Source organism: Fukomys damarensis, unplaced genomic scaffold, assembly GCF_012274545.1.
Source record: "Fukomys damarensis isolate Sample0158 unplaced genomic scaffold, DMR_v1.0_HiC HiC_scaffold_6, whole genome shotgun sequence".
Taxonomy (NCBI): Eukaryota; Metazoa; Chordata; class Mammalia; order Rodentia; family Bathyergidae; genus Fukomys; species Fukomys damarensis.
This window is the reverse complement of record NW_022900918.1, coordinates 41,989,357-42,000,427: the sequence shown is the minus strand read 5'-3', so window position 1 is coordinate 42,000,427 and position 11,071 is coordinate 41,989,357. Positions and strand designations below refer to the sequence as shown.

Here is an 11,071-nt window from a genome sequence, read left to right as displayed (position 1 = left end):
TAAAGAACACACAAAGGAAAAGATGCAGGATAATTAAGGAACCTTGAATTACTGAAAAGAGCCCAGTATCCTCAAGATTTCATTGTTCATCTAAAAAGAAAGAAAGAAAGGAAAGGATTGTGTGGGCTGGCAGGAAAACAGACCCCTGTTCCAGGAAGCACAAAAACTGACAGCTGTCACTGGTCAGCATTGCATGCGGGCATCCGGTTCTGACCGGATGTACAGTACCTCAGGCCTGCTGTACCTGCAGCACTGGAACCTCTCAGGGATGACAGCTTCCCTGTGTGGTCAGGTGAATGTCGCACACACATTTGCCATCTCTAGGTTTGTTCCGCTGGGTGTTTTTGCACAGGGATGCATTTGGTCCACTCCTTACTCAGAAAACCTTCTTACATTTTTCAACTCTTACCTGAAAGAAGCACAGGACACACAGGTTTCCGAGGTGAGCAGAAGGTCTTGTGCTCCCACATATAGCAGCAGAGAGCGGAGGCACTGACCTTGCCTGTGTCCCACATCTTACGACACTCACCACACATGTAGCCCACTGGAGATCCAGGACTCTCCCACCATACGCTGACCCTTGTGGGGCCCAGTGATGGTCATACCTTCCCCAGACTCCATCACAGCCCAGCTCCTGCCCTCCCAGGGCAAGGGGAGCCCACATGGAAAACCAGGTGCAGGGCTCACTTGGTCATCACAAGGGGTGACCTCTGGGATCTGAGAAATGTCTTCTTGTCTGAAAGCCACAGAAACAGGCAGACACCCCAGCCCTGCCCAGCTTGGGAAGACTCTAGGCCCACACCCTGGTACCCAGGTCCCAGATCGAAGAACACATCCCAGACCAAGGGCCCTCTTGGCTCCTGGAAGAAGCGGTTCTTTGGGAATGATTCTTGGCACAAAACACATTCTTGGCACAACCTCTGGATTTCCCTAACAGCACCTGCCGCCAGTTATCAGAGCACCTACGAATGAAGCAAGGGGAACAAGGACTCCAACCCAAGCAGTAAAAAATGTCCCTGTAGTCCACTGGTAGGAGTGGGGATGAAGGTCCAAGGATAGTCCATCTTGGCCTGAGTCTGTCTCACTCGAGGTGCACCGTGACCGTGGGCCCACGCTCTGGCAGAATGCCCACTGTGACTCCCTCCTCATGTGCAGAGGCCTTCAGGAGGGAGAAGTCTCATTGGGAACGGCTGTCCCCACTCCAGGATAGGAAAGCCAGAGCAGCTTCAGGGCCCAGGAGTCTCCCTAGACCAGTGCCACCAGAGGGCTGGGACCAAAGGGGCAACTTCTCCTGCTACCTTACTGTCTGACTCACCTCCTGGCAACTCACAAGTTGATGGCTCGTGGAGATGATGCTCGGTTATCGCTACAAATTAATCAGGTAAGGATGAAATCACAGCTACGTACAGTACCAGGGCATGGTATCTTTTCAAAAACATTTTCACGCACATTTCAACATGATCAGTGACACTGTCGTACTTGCACACAGCACACACTTGCAAATTCAGTCCCCCTTTCCACTCCCACCCCACCCCAGGTATGGGCTCTCCACTGGAGCAAGCTCGCAGGTACATATGCATGCCTATTGTAGCTGGAAGACAGACATAAAAGACTAGACTGGGAAGAATAGTTTGAGAATCCGTGTCAACAACATTTCCTGTTTAGGAAAACACTTGAAATCTTCAGCAGGGCTAGGATACAGCATGGTGGGCTGGCTGGTCAGTCCACAATCCACTTCCCAGTCCACGTAAACATATGCTAGACTGCAGTCACACATGCAGAACACCTTCCCAGCCACACCTGCACTAGTGTCTGCTGGGAGACTGGGTAAGCAGAACACTGGGTAAGCAGGCAGGTGCTAGGGGAAGGAAAAGTGGCCAGGGTACAGGGACCAAGCAGGGAGGCTGGAGTGGAGGCAACCTCAGTGGCCCACAGAAGTAGTACACCTAGGTAGGCATCTGGCAAGAGAAAGTGGGACTGTGTGGATTGGATCTAAACTGTGCCTCAAAAGTCTCATGTGTTCAGAGGTGGGGCCTGGCTGAAATTGGCAGATCACAAGGTGTGACCTAGAAAGGTGTGTTCTTGACCCTGGCTCCTGCCTTTACTCTCTCTCTGCTTCCTGAATCTTATAGCACGAGCAGCTATCCTCCCCCAGGCCCATCCACCATGGTGTTGCTGCCTTGGAGCAGCCAGCCATGGGCTGAACCTACTGGAAACCATGAGCCTTTACATCATAGGCATTGGGTGTTGTGTCCCAGAGACAGGAATGTGACTAACACAGGGTGGGGGGAGCACAGGCCTTGAGGCTAAATATCCTGATGGAGGCAGTGACAGAGGGGGTTAAGATGGTTGTGCAGTGAGGATGAGGGGGATGGAGTCACAGGCAGGTGGGCGGATCATGCAGGGCCTGTGAGCCATGGAACAGGACCTTCCCAGCAGTTGACAAATACATAGGAAATCTTTAAGAATGTAGAAGACCTCAGCAAGACCTTCAGCCTCCTCAGTCACATCAGCTTTTCACAGAGCGTTCCCCCAAGAACAGTGGTATCCCTTGTTCCTTCAAATCAACAGGGCCTGGGCAGCCACAAGGAATGGGTCACACTAACTGTGTTGTCTGAACACTGTGGGCTCACAATACAGCAACAACAAAACACATCTAAAAAACCACCAGATATCCCCAAACCAAACAACACTTCTAAGCAACCCATGGGTCCAGGAAGTCATTTACACATGGGTCTTCAGAGCACTGAGTCCCTATTTTAGCAAGAAGAAAGGTTTCAGATTCCACCCTAAGAAATAAGAAAAATCAGTCAGCCAGGCATGGTGGCACACACCTGTAATGCCAGCACTCAGTAGGCTGAGGCAGGAGGATCTCCATAAGTACAAGGACAGTTTGGGCTAGTGAGTTCAAAATCAGCCTGAACTACACACAGCAAGACCCTGTCTTAAAAAAAAATTAAAATTAAAAAAAAAACAGAAAAGAAAAATTAATCAATTGTACCCCCAAAAAAGACAAAGATTTAAAAATCAGAGTGGAAATCAATGAAATAAGAAAATGAAAAACATAACAAATGAGGCCAAAGCTGATTCTTTTAAAAATCAACAAAACTGATAAATATCCAGGCTTATTAAAAAAAAAAAACAGAAAAGAAAAATTAATCAATTGTACCCCCAAAAAAGCCAAAGATTTAAAAATCAGAGTGGCAATCAATGAAATAAGAAAATGAAAAACATAACAAATGAGGCCAAAGCTGATTCTTTTAAAAATCAACAAAACTGATAAATATCCAGGCTTATTAAAAAAAAAAAACAGAAAAGAAAAATTAATCAATTGTACCCCCAAAAAAGCCAAAGATTTAAAAATCAGAGTGGCAATCAATGAAATAAGAAAATGAAAAACATAACAAATGAGGCCAAAGCTGATTCTTTTAAAAATCAACAAAACTGATAAATATCCAGGCTTATTAAAAAAAAAAAACAGAAAAGAAAAATTAATCAATTGTACCCCCAAAAAAGCCAAAGATTTAAAAATCAGAGTGGCAATCAATGAAATAAGAAAATGAAAAACATAACAAATGAGGCCAAAGCTGATTCTTTTAAAAATCAACAAAACTGATAAATATCCAGGCTTATTAAAAAAAAAAAACAGAAAAGAAAAATTAATCAATTGTACCCCCAAAAAAGCCAAAGATTTAAAAATCAGAGTGGCAATCAATGAAATAAGAAAATGAAAAACATAACAAATGAGGCCAAAGCTGATTCTTTTAAAAATCAACAAAACTGATAAATATCCAGGCTTATTAAAAAAAAAAAACAGAAAAGAAAAATTAATCAATTGTACCCCCAAAAAAGCCAAAGATTTAAAAATCAGAGTGGCAATCAATGAAATAAGAAAATGAAAAACATAACAAATGAGGCCAAAGCTGATTCTTTTAAAAATCAACAAAACTGATAAATATCCAGGCTTATTAAAAAAAAAAAACAGAAAAGAAAAATTAATCAATTGTACCCCCAAAAAAGCCAAAGATTTAAAAATCAGAGTGGCAATCAATGAAATAAGAAAATGAAAAACATAACAAATGAGGCCAAAGCTGATTCTTTTAAAAATCAACAAAACTGATAAATATCCAGGCTTATTAAAAAAAAAAAACAGAAAAGAAAAATTAATCAATTGTACCCCCAAAAAAGCCAAAGATTTAAAAATCAGAGTGGCAATCAATGAAATAAGAAAATGAAAAACATAACAAATGAGGCCAAAGCTGATTCTTTTAAAAATCAACAAAACTGATAAATATCCAGGCTTATTAAAAAAAAAAAACAGAAAAGAAAAATTAATCAATTGTACCCCCAAAAAAGCCAAAGATTTAAAAATCAGAGTGGCAATCAATGAAATAAGAAAATGAAAAACATAACAAATGAGGCCAAAGCTGATTCTTTTAAAAATCAACAAAACTGATAAATATCCAGGCTTATTAAAAAAAAAAAACAGAAAAGAAAAATTAATCAATTGTACCCCCAAAAAAGCCAAAGATTTAAAAATCAGAGTGGCAATCAATGAAATAAGAAAATGAAAAACATAACAAATGAGGCCAAAGCTGATTCTTTTAAAAATCAACAAAACTGATAAATATCCAGGCTTATTAAAAAAAAAAAACAGAAAAGAAAAATTAATCAATTGTACCCCCAAAAAAGCCAAAGATTTAAAAATCAGAGTGGCAATCAATGAAATAAGAAAATGAAAAACATAACAAATGAGGCCAAAGCTGATTCTTTTAAAAATCAACAAAACTGATAAATATCCAGGCTTATTAAAAAAAAAAAAAAAAAATGAAAAGGCAAAAATGACTGGCTCAGGCACAAGAACGGTGGCAGCACCCATGAGCGATCCTAAGGGACACATCTGAATGGTTTGATGCCAGTAAATACAGCTAGTCAGACAGGAGGGACACATTCCTTCAGACACAAATCTCCCGGCCCCACCCAGAAAGAAGTTCGTGCAGCTGGAAGGAAACAGGCCACCTGGACAGAACCTCAGTCATTGTAGTCCCACTCCAAGCTCTCCCTAGTAAATACGCAGCCTCAGTGCCTCACGGGTGAACTCCGTGACACGCTTAAGAAGAGAAGGCACTAACTCTAACAAATGACCTGAAAATGGAAAAGGCGGAGGTGCAACCAGACAAAGACACCACAGGAAATGCAAGCTACAGGCCAGCATCCTTCTGCACACAGATGCAGAATTCTTCAAACAATTCCCAGAAACAGTTAAACAAGGAGTGGAGTGCAGACTCTGTCTCAGCCCATCCAATTTCTCCCAGCTCCAGAGGCCGCAGGTCCAGGCAGAGGCCCAGCACCGGCGCGGCCCTCTGACCAAATCCTTGACTGAGGAAGGCAAACTCCCCAGGAGCTGGGACATGGAACCACCTGCTCCAGGGCTGGGGTCCTCACGTCCGAGGGCCTCACCCCGAGTGCCATCTGCGACACTAGTGCACTGAGGATGACGTTTCCAGCATCTGAATTTCCAGGAGACACGGTCAGGCGTCAGGCCGTGGAAGGTTCCAGCAATACATAAAGAATGACACATCCTGGCCCCAGGCAGGCTGAGTACGGCTGCAGATCACCCTTAGCAACCTGAGAAAGGACACCAACTATTCATCCCCACCGCCACAAATAAATCCGGCCCCTAATTCTGATATAATCACTGGGCAAACCAGGAAGAAAAGCAAACAGGCTCAAGCTGACAGAGCATGTACTGAAGAACTGATGGTTCCAGGCTGAATGTTTTCCCTGGAAGGTTAAGGATAAGGCTGAGATGTCCCCATGGCCCCTCCACTCAGGGCTGTCCCGGAGGGCCCAGCTGGCAGTGGAGCCATGAAGCGGAAACAGGAAGCACCCAGACTGGACAGGACAGTGTCTAACTCCTCTTGCCCACAGATGACACGACTGTCTCTGTAGAAAGTAAGAAAACGCACACGCACGCATGCACGCGTGGGCCCCAGAAAGCAGGGTGTCAGCTTCTCACAGAGTCACACACCTCGGCATTCCACTGCGATGTAGGGTTACTACACAAATACCAACTGCGTTTCTTTTGGCAATGAGAATCAGAAAATGAAACTGGGGAAACAACATCACTTACAAGGTAATCAGAAATGCAAATGGACCGGGGATTTAGCTCAGTGGTTCGGCTGCCTGTCTTGCAAGCGCAAGGGCTGGAGTTTGATCCCCCATACCAAAAAAAAAAAAAAAAAAAAAAAAAAAAAAAAAAAAAAAAAAACAAAAAAGAAATGCAAAGCTCCTGTAGCTGAAGAGCACGGAAAGTCACTGAGCCGCATCACATCAGGGAGGACTTGGTGTGGGGGAGGTGACAGCTGTCCCCAAAGTGATGTACAAGGCAACTGACTTGGTGAGAACCTAATAAAAATCCTCAGCAGAATGGGTGCCAAAATCAATGAGCTGATTCTGATTTCACATGCACATGGAAATGCTGAGAGTAGCCAGGAGCACTGTAAGAAATAATCACAGGGACTGACTCCAAGATTCATCACCATCACGCGGCTCTGGAGCAGGGGAGCGGGGGCTGCATCAAGACAGCAGACAGGAGAAACAAAGCCGGAGAACATCAGAAAGGGACCCACATCCCCGCGGCCAACTGAGTTTCAACACCGGGGTGACACAGTTTCTCACAGGGGTACCAGGAGCCAAATGCGAACACCCCACAGATCCACACCCATCGGACGGTGGGCTAGGAAAGAACTCAGAGACTGAGAGAGAAAAACGGACCGTACAATTAAGAACTGTACACTGGATTCCATCCAAATGATGAACTTGTCTTTGAAAGACACTCCGGGGAGAAAACCAACATAGGGAAATATCTTCCAAGTTACTTCTCAAAGGGACGCAAGAGTCTAACAGGCCTCATTAACATACATAAACAACTTCACGCAAATACTAGGCTCACCATCGTGTCACTACGGGACTTGAACTTACGTTAGTTTCTGCAGAAGGTGCACACGTGTGGCCGTGCACACCTGCCAGCACTAAACGGACCGAGGCGCCGTGACCCTCAGGTACCACGGGTAGGAACAGGAAACGGGAAACAGGCTGTTTCTCTGGCAGTTAAATATGCACCCAGTGCACAGCCTAGCCTAGGGATTTACCCACCAAAGACTTGGCCTCCAAGGCCCACAGCAGCTTCGCTCTTAACAACCACAAACTGGAAAGAACGACTTTCAATCCTCGGTGATCAAATAACCAAGCGGCAGGCGGGCCACACACAGGCAGGCTCAGCCCAAAAGGATGGCGTCCGGACACATCCCATGCAGGTGGACCCCAAGAGCACCCCAAGAACGGAGCCCGTTCGGAGGACACGCAAGCCAATCCCAGGTCAGGGGAAGCTGGGGACCGAGCGACGGGGAGGGTATCAGACGGAGCAGATCCCTACGATAGCCCTTAGCGGCGGCAGCGCCGGGCTGTCAGAACAGGAGGCCACGCCACCCCCCAGGGAACCAGAGATCAGCACCCGGGAGAGCCCAGCAGGCCCGTGTGACTCACCTGTGGCCGGGAGGACGCAGGCTCCCCAGGCAGTATCGACCCCGCAGGTACCACCCACGGGCCACTTGTCCAGGGAGGAATCGGCCTTTGCTTGTCCAAGGGCCAGGTGGACGTGAGGATCACACCGTAGCCCCCAGGACCAGTCCTAGTGTCTCCACCATCCTGCTCTCAGCCCCCATGGTGTCCAGTCCCACCGTCACCTCCAGATGTGTGCTGTGAGGCGGAGAGGCGCGACGCCAGGTCCCTGTGCAGCTCCCGGGCGGGCCCAGCCGCAAGTCCAGGAACCCGAGTCCTCTGAACCGCTTCTGCCCCTGCTGCCTCTGGCGGGCAGCACCACGCCCCTCACGAGAGGTCAACCGAAGGGACCACGCACACGCACGCTGGCAAGCAGCTGCCTCGAGCATCTGAAAGGCGGCCTGGAGGGTGGCCGGGAGGGTGGCCTGGAGGGCTGGCTGGCCCGGAGGGCTGGCTGGCCCTGCCGCTCCCTGTGCCCTGTGATGTGGAGCCGCAGTCTGCAGTTTGAGTGTAAGAAATTCGACCAACGACCGGAAGTCAAGGACCGGAAGTTTCTTCAGCTGCGTTAAAATACAGTCTGTCCCAGCCCACACCAAACGTAAAGGTGGACCACAGGTAGTTTTGTCTGCATAAGTTTTAAAAACGTTTTCTAATTTATACTTGTCAGATCTCATACTGACACCAACAATTTCTTTTTTTCGGACAGGCTCTGACCATGTGGTCCAGGCTGGCCTCAAACTCAATGATGACCCTTCTGCCTCAGCATCCCACTGCTGAGATAACCCGCGTGGGCCACCACGCCCAGCCCAACACAATTTTATGGAGCCAAAGAAAACCCAGCAGGCCCCTGGTAGCGAGTCTTCCCTGACTGTGACAGAACACCCCAGGTGTACCTTGTCTTCACGGCCCTTCTAGCCATGAGCAGCTCCTTCACACCGCAGTCCTAAGCAGTTGCTCCATCTGGGGAGGTACCCACCCTGCAATTGCTTTAGTCTGCAGTTATCTGCCCTTTGTTCCTGCAGCACAGCATGGGCCCCCAGGCCTTCCTGGTGTCATAATCTCAGGGGACTTGGAGGAAGAGACCCCGGGCTCCTCACCGACCTGCAGACAGAGAATCTGCATTTCTCAGTCTCAGTTACTTTAATGCAAATTGACAGACAGCTCTACAGGGTTCATCTGAGCCCTGTTGTTCCAAAGCTGGTGCCACACTTGAAGAAAAGCTCCCTGGCCAACCATACCAGTCCGGGACATGGAAAAGTGAAACTGACAGCTGTCATCCCACTACTCAGAAGGTGAGTGCAAGGTCAGCCTGGGTAACACAGCGGTCCCTTACCTAAAAAACAAGATGATGTGTGAGCCAATATCTTACATACAATATCTTTATGTTCATGGAAAGATATTTTTTAAAGGAGGTAGCTGTTATTGTGTGCAGAGGAGGGAAAGAAGCCCCAAGATGTGTCGTGACAGGTTGCACACCCTCTGAGCAGTGAGGGTGCAAGCCCCAGGCTGAGACCTGAGGAGTCTGCCTGGTGCTGACAAAGCAATAGTGTACAGCAGCCCAAGCTTTTGCCTTCACCCCTCCATGTTTTTTCCATAAAATGTTCTGTTACAGGAATGTAATCATCTGTGCTATATGGGCTACTTGCCCAATGTATCGAAAGTGTTCTGCTCAAATAGTGTAACTGCTAATACCTGATATTTCTGTCTAAGGTTTCAAGAGTGTTTTGTTAACTCCACTGCAAACCTGTCTCTCCCTCTGCCTTCTAGCTATGTCTCCGCCCTGAAAGGTTCCTGAAATTACTCTCCCAATTGCATATAAACTGACTCTCACCACAGCTCAGGGCTCAGAATTCAGCATGACTGAACTCCTCTGGGCCACACAGCTAGCAAAAGGTTTTTCTCCATCTCTTTGAGTAACTTTTGGACTCTCAAGGCTTCAAATCACTGTAGCCATAACCCAGAGCTGTAGCACTTGGCTGTTTTGCTGAGCTGTCCCACTTTCCCCCAGTGGTGCCAGTCCAAGTCCAGCAGCACGAGTGAGTGAGGCAGAAGAGAAAAGCCTTCCTCAGCTGTTGTTCTGCTCCGGCCTTCAGCTAATTAGGTGCAGCCCACCACATCCAGGAGCATCTTCTGTACTCAGCCTGTGCTGATGTCTGTCTTGTCAAAACCCCTCACAGAAAGACACTCCACATAGGACAGTGTTCCCCCAAGCACTGGGCACACTGGGGTCCAGCCAAGGGACATCTGGTATTAACATCACAGGTACCCAGACACCCATGGAGAGCCAAATGGACCCAGGGCCCCAACCATTACAGTTATCTGGGCAAGCTGTGGCCCAGCAAGGGACACACAGCTCTGACCAGCACAGCAACTCTACTCTGCCCAAACCACCTGGCCAGTCTGGTGGGCTACTGACATCTATCCCCAAGAAGTGTTGGGCCAGGCACTGTCAGTGACCCAAGCCCATCCAAAAAATCTGGGGACTGAAAGGGGACAGGGGGTGATGGTGTCCACAGACCAGTCCCACGAGTCTCAGCCAAAGGGAGAGGTCACTGAGCCCGGCTGTCAGGCCTGGGACCCAGTCTGGAGTCCTAACCAGCACTCACGCAACCTGGTCTTCCCCAAAAGCAGTGCCCATGGCCTGCCTGTGTCCCTGAAGATGAAAAGGCATGCCCCACCAAAGAGCCACTTCTGGGGCATCTGTCCCACCTCGACTCCAAAGGCAGTGTGGACGAGCCAGACGCAGCTGTCCACACAAATCACACGGGGCAGGAGCTATACCCAGCACAACACATGCAGAGCCCAGGGAAGGGCGGCCTTGCTGCCCACCTCTGTTTGGGGCATTCAGATTTAGGGCACATCCAGGGCTCTGGCAAGTGAGCTGCTCAGCCCCCACTATCCCTCACTCATCCTTCTGGAGCCCATGTATGCATGGACATCAGAGCCACATTGGATGCCCATTTTCAAGGTGAGAAACCAGCATCCTGATGCAGGAGCCCCCAGGCCCCGGGCGCCGGGCCTCAGATCTGTGTGCAGGGCTGCAGGAAGCCACCCTGGCTGGTTGTGGGTTCTGTCTAAGGTCACAGGAAACACTGTGGGGCTCCTGCATCTGCTCGGCACATCCTCCCCACTGCAGGAGCACAGGTGTCTTTAGGTGTCTTTAGGTGACTTGGTGACCGAACAGGGCCAGGCTGTGTGCCACCTGCACCAGTGCTAGTGACCTACAGAGCAGCTAACCCTGGCTCCTCTGCGTCCTTGCTGCAGCATCCCAGCTCCCAAGACGGCTTGCACCAGCAAATCCCAGAACAGAGCCAGGGAGCAACTTCAAAATACCTTTATTTGCCTCATAGGGTGGCCACTCCATGCAGCCCCACCAGGGGTCACTGCTGTGTGCCGCAAGGACATTTCTGCGCTCTCCACTTCCTCCTTGCACACTTCAGTCCTCCATGTCTTCCAGCTCTGTGACAGCCAATTCCTCTACATTTAAAAAAAAAAAAAAAAAAAAAAA

General features: G+C 48.3%; 1 protein-coding gene across 3 annotated transcripts in view; it reads right to left on the bottom strand.

The window, feature by feature from the left end:
* Positions 1-237: 237 nt before the first annotated feature.
* Positions 238-11,071, bottom strand: part of Tex29 (testis expressed 29) — a 20,533-nt gene continuing 9,699 nt past the window's right edge. For 2 of the 3 annotated variants that reach the window (XR_779357.2, XR_004516116.1), the window contains one exon: positions 10,897-11,040. The gene's annotated coding sequence lies outside the window, so the exon portion shown is untranslated. Of the gene's footprint in view, positions 410-10,896; positions 11,041-11,071 lie in introns of those variants that run through there. The other variant, XM_010619962.2, reaches the window with a different exon arrangement.